Consider the following 6,234-nt stretch of genomic DNA (forward strand, 5'->3'; position numbering starts at 1 on the left):
ACTGTGTTGATGGCATTACTATATTGTAGTGGAGGCTTGTGACTTTAATAATTGAGGAGGATGAAATACCCATGGTATAGCTGCGGACCGAACAACAAAGAACATTTAAAAAATCAAAGACAAATTATTTGAACCTAAAACATTTAATAAAGACATTTAAGTAAAGTTCAAAGGCTTTACTTCAGTGCAGGACAAGGTTCATCATGGATGGATGGATGGATGGTGTTGGAGAAGAGCCCAACTCCTCCACTAAGGGCAGGACAGGATTTGACTGGGAAGACAAAAAACAATAACACACGGTTAGACAAAAGCGCTAAGAATGAGTTAGTCCAAGCAAGGAGTAAAATCACATTGATGTGTAATAATGTGATCGTGTATGTGATTGACTCTACATAATAATGAAAGAAAATGTATAGGGTTACTCGCAGTGCTTGGACAGGAAACATTCAATGTGCCAGTGGATGAAAGAGCATATGGGAAATAACCAGGGGATTCAGTTCTTCAGAGGGGCACAGACTTTTCAGTTCTTCAAAGGGGTTAATGGCTTTTCCGATCTCCAGAGGGCACAGGTCTGTTTAGTTCTTCAGAGGGCCATGGGTGGAGCATGGGGGAATTACTGTTGAAAACAAAATTTAAATGAATATCAATTCAAAATTGGTAACATAATTTCATTAACAATTAAACTAATGTAAACGTCATTATAATGGGGGAAAACATGTGAAAGCCTTACTTTAAAGATGAAGTCCTTCTCATAGTCTGGTTGACAAACTGTTCGATGGCCTTCTCGTACTAGTGAGGATTTTTATGCAGTGATTTAAGAATTCTCTATGGATAGTAGAGGTAAAACTGTATGCGTATTCATATTGAACTGTTCGGTACAGGGTCCACGGTTAGGTACGCACTGTGAACCGAACAATACATTAATCATATATTATAGCTAGAAAATATCTGTATATTTAATTGTAAAACAAAATATTATTGCATAAACCAACGGCGTATAAATTAACGTGGGGAAAAAAATCCACGTAGTAATAAAGTCTTTAAAAAAAAAAGTTGTTTAGTCATTAGTTATTTCACTCCAGCGAGAACAGAGCTGAGAGACCATCGTAGCAGCAATTAGCTTATGAAGGAATTAGCTAAATGCAAAGGAGCAACATGGCAAGCATTCCCGAGCCAGAACTAGAAGACGCCCCAGTATCATTCAGGTCTGTCGTCTGGGAACATTTCGGTTTCCCTGTAAACTATAACAAGGGTTGCCAACGAGTGTTGGATAAAACTTTTAAAACATGTAGGCTCTGTTTATTGCAGATAGCCTATTCGAGTGACATGACTACTCATTTGCGCCGACATCACCCCAAAGGGCCAATCGGTATGACTAGGCGAAAAAATGAAACAACCCCACAGCCTTCAACGCAGCGATAGCAAAATTCATAGCGGCAGATATGAGACCCTCCTCTGTGGTAGAGAATTCAGAATTGTGGTAGAGGTTCAGAAATATGTTTAAAGTGGTCGGGCCTTCACTATTCCTTCCCATACACATTTTGCCCAGACATTAATACCTGCCTTACTAAAAAACTAAAGAACACCTTGAGAGCGAGTTGTCAGAAACACGGTCTGTTGCTCTAACAACGGACAGTTGGACGTCTATAGAGCTACCTTATTGTAACGGCTCATTTCATTACGGCAGAGTGGGAGATATAAAGCCATGTTTTTCAAACACGTCCCGTTAAGAGGAGTCACACCAGTGTAAAGTTGGTGGAAGAGCTAAGGGAAGTAGTTGCAGTGTGGAAGTTGGAGAGGGATAATGTAACGATTCCTGTGACCACTGACAACGTTAGAAATATTTTAAATGCAGTTGCACTAGCTAGATTGGGGTCACAGATAGGATGCTTTGCTCACGTTATTAATCTAGCATCTCAAAAAGCAATGTCAGTGAATCCAATCTCTCACCTCCTAGCAAAGATCAGGAAGGTGGTATCCTTTCAAAAGCACAACTGCTGCAGATGTTTTTGTTTTCAAGACAAAACAGGAGATGCTGGAGCTGCCAAACCACAAACTAATCCAACATGTCCCTGCTAGATGGAATTAAAGCCATGACATGGTTGAGAGATACCTTGATCAGAAAGTTGCGGTGTTTTCTACACTGACTGATCAAGCTGTGTGGAGGAATGTCAAAGATATTGTGACTGACTGAAAATGACAAGACTAGCAGAGGAAGTTAGTGTGCAAACCTCTCAAAACAGTCACAACACTGATATGCACTGAGAGCATTCCATCAGTTTCCATGGTCCTGCCTATGAAAACAATGATCCTGAAATCAATGGTGACATCTGATGAAGATGAACCTGCAATAAGGGCTGTCAAGACTGCTATCAGAGTTAACCTGGAGCCTAGATATGCTGACCCTGGTGTCCAAGACTTCTTACACAAGAGCACTGCTCTGGATCCCCGGTTCAAGACCCTACTGCACCTGGATGCTGCTGCTCGTCTGAGAGTCTACGATGAACTCACAGCAGAGATTGTGACCAATATACAACAGGTATTGCATTTATTTTGTTAATGTGACATTTATTATTTTATTAATTAGTGATTTAACAATTACTTATAAGTAATAATTGTAATAGTGTTTGATATATATTTCTAACAAATCATATTTTTAAAGCCACTTCCGAGATAGTAATTTTCATCTAATTGAATTCTGCCGGGTCAAGCCACAGATACCACAGGAGCCAACCCCTCTCCAGAGATGGCAGACAACAGGGGTTCTCCTCCAGAAAAGAAGCCTGCCATGGCTGAGCTTTTTGGGGAGTTGTTCACGACCCAGGAGCAGGGAACCAAGTCAAATGTCAAGGTCATTGAGGAGGAGGTGAAGTGGACTGTATTCCCCTGGATGTTGATCCACTTACATGGTGGAAGACCAAAGAGTTAATATATCCTCATGTTGCCATGTTAGCAAGGCGCTACCTGGCTGTGCCTGGGACCTCTGTCCCTAGCAAGAGGGTATTTCTACACAGCGGCTGATATTGTCACAGCAAGCCGATCTATGCTCACTGCAGATAATGTGGACAGACTAATCTTCTTGAAGACAAATGTGAAAATCTGATTTTAAAAAATTAAAAACTTCAAGTAACCAGTCTCAAGTGGTCCTGTTTTGTTTAAGACACTGCTGTGACTTAATTTTCATATATGCTGCGGGACTATGAACTCTTGCTGAAGTTGTTTTAAATGACTATTTTATTTAATGTTGTAAGGCAGGCACTGCTGTTTGTTGTCCCCTTGTTTCCATATGTTCCTGTGAATTCAAGCTACCCATGATAACTATTATAATAAATGGAAAATGTAAATACAAATTGCATATTTCTCAGGCATTTATTTTGTCGATGTATCGAACCCGTACCGAACCGTGACACCACTGTACCATATCGTACCGAACCGTGAGTTTTGTGAGCCGTTTCACCCCTAATGGATTGCAAGGTTCCTCAGTCTCTTGTCCCATAGTGTTCCAAGAGTAGCTCTTCAGCCTCTTGAGGCAGGAGAAGCTATGCTCCACCCCAGCTGATGTTGCGCCCATAGTAGCAACAAGGCACATGAGCCTGTACAGCTCAGGCGTCGCTTCATCAAGTCCACTGCTCTTATAGTGCAGGATTGTGTCACTCAGCTTTGCAATGTTCCCTTGAATCTCCTCGTCGCAGTAAAACACTTGCAGCTCTGTTTTTCAGTATTTCCTGATCAAAGAAATTGCCATAGGTCTGCAATAGGCTTGTCAGAGCATCATCTGGGAATTCTCTTGAATTAACCAAATTTACTACCATCTAACAACTCCAGGAATCACATGCTGTCCAGGCTTTTGTAACTCTGTGCTCTCTGAGACTTGCAGTTATCATGAATTGAGTCATACAGTGCCTTAAATCATGAGTGCCCTGCCGGCACTTCCTCCTGTGCATGATCTCTGGATCCTCTGTCATGCTTGCTGCCTTCTCATATGTGGCACTGAATGCTACATCAGACTTGTGCTCCTCCATTCTGCTTATCAGATTCTCTATTCTTCTCTTATTAAATTAGGCCTCACACATGGCTTTCTGCTGCACTATGGTCAAACAACATCTGTGTGAGCAAATATCTACTAAAAAGTTATTTAAATCAAAATGGAACCCATCTGCACATGACACAGTATCATCATCCATGGTAGGGTGCTCTATGATGTGTGAAGGTGTCCTTCAGTGATTTTCCAACGTGTTGGTGCGTTTTTTGGCAAGCCTGCACATCTATCCTGTTCAAGCACCATCACCCTCTTGGTCGACTTGCAAAAAAAAAAGTGTTGAAGCCGCCCAGTGTCGCAAAGAAAACCTTAACTTTGGGAATGAACTTGGTGCTCTGACTCAAAACTAAATTGAGCCGGTGTGCATAGCAATGCACAAAAAGTGGCACGCTGAGCTACTTTTTACTTTTGCCTGCAGGCCATTTTAAGGCAGAAGATTACAGCAGCACCATCATAGGTTTGGGCAACACGTTTCTCCATGAAGTTCAACTCAGACATCTCAGAATTCACAAAGTCAAACAGACTACGCATCTCGCCCACTTCACACATCAAAGTAGCCCAAGACACGCTCCGGAAAAAGCCCTGATCAGCCACACAACTGGTGATGTCTGTGGTTTCATCTATTTGCCACGCGAAAAACGGCGCCGCATTCCACCTCTTTTAATCTCACTTTTAATGGATGATGCGAGTGGAAGCTATCAAATCATTCTGAATTGATTTCGAAGTACCAGAAAAGACAGTAGAAAGTTCAGCAAGTAACACACAACGCGCTATTACCTCTGCAAGCTCCTTGTAGTTGCGGAACTTTCCCTCTGGTCGTGTCCTCTAAAAACTAATAGAGAGATACTCTCAATGATCGGCTATGAAAAGCCAACTGACATTTACTCCTGAGGTGCTGACTTGTTGCACCCTCGACAACTACTGTGATTATTATTATTTGACCATGCTGGTCATTTCTGAACATTTGAACATCTTGGCCATGTTCTGTTATAATCTCCAGCCGGCACAGCCAGAAGAGGACTGGCCACCCCTCATAGCCGGGTTCCTCTCTAGGTTTCTTCCTAGGTTTTGGCCTTTCTAGGGAGTTTTTCCTAGCCACCGTGCTTCTACACCTGCATTGCTTGCTGTTTGGGGTTTTAGGATGGGTTTCTGTACAGCACTTTGATATATCAGCTGATGTAAGAAGGGCTTTATAATCAATTTGATTTGAATTCTTGCATTCCCAAAAATGCAGTGGTGTAGATAATCCGCTTGAGTACATCCCTTTTATTTTCTTACTTTCTTGTTGTGTTGTGCAATTTGAATACGCAGCCCGTCGTCCATTACATGATCGATGTGGCTTTTTCCCAGAAGCTTGAATCGGATGTGGGCGTTTATATGCTCCCTGCTTTTGTGATGCCATTTACCTGAATGATTGATCTTCTTCAGGTCACAGCATTTTCTTTGTTTGTTTATTCATGTATGTATCCTTTATTTAACTAGGCAAGTCAGTTAAGAACACATTCTAATTTACAATGATGGCCTATCAGGCCGAACAACAGATTTTAAAGTTGTCAGCTTTGGGATTCGATCCAACAACCTTTCATTTACTGGCCCAACACACTAACCCCTAGGCTACCTGCTGCCCCCCTTTCCCCTCAAGGCTCAGCCTTTCCAAAGAGCAAGCAAGGCCAGCAATACAGATGGCTTGATGAAAGGCTCCCTGTTGACCAGCTATACTTTTGATACCAATTGGTATTGAACGCCTTCACCTTTTCATCCTTCATGAAACTAATCTCAGGCAGAGGTTGACCCTCGGTTTTAATTCGCACCTTTTCCGTGTATCCCAGAGAATGAACAAAATGTCCACAACATTATCAGTTAGTCATTCTGGCGGAGAAAACTGCTCCCTCACGCTGCTAGCTAATGCTACTTCAATAAATTGCACTAACTGGACACAAAAATAAAGTTCTAAAACCAAGAAAGCAATTTATAATATACGGCCTCAGTCTCCTGTATTTGAAAAAACGAATTTGAATTTAATATCTAAAAAATGCTCAGCTATCATCCTTCACTCTTAATGGTGGTCTTAATCCAACAATGTCACCAAGCTTCTCAACACATAGGACCCCCATAATGCTCTGTGGCACAATCCCAATACAACACACTAGGTTAATTCTCTGATCCTAATTCTATGATTGGATAGACAACATGTC

The sequence above is a fragment of the Oncorhynchus tshawytscha genome, linkage group LG29, assembly GCF_018296145.1.
Source record: "Oncorhynchus tshawytscha isolate Ot180627B linkage group LG29, Otsh_v2.0, whole genome shotgun sequence".
Taxonomy (NCBI): domain Eukaryota; kingdom Metazoa; phylum Chordata; class Actinopteri; order Salmoniformes; family Salmonidae; genus Oncorhynchus; species Oncorhynchus tshawytscha.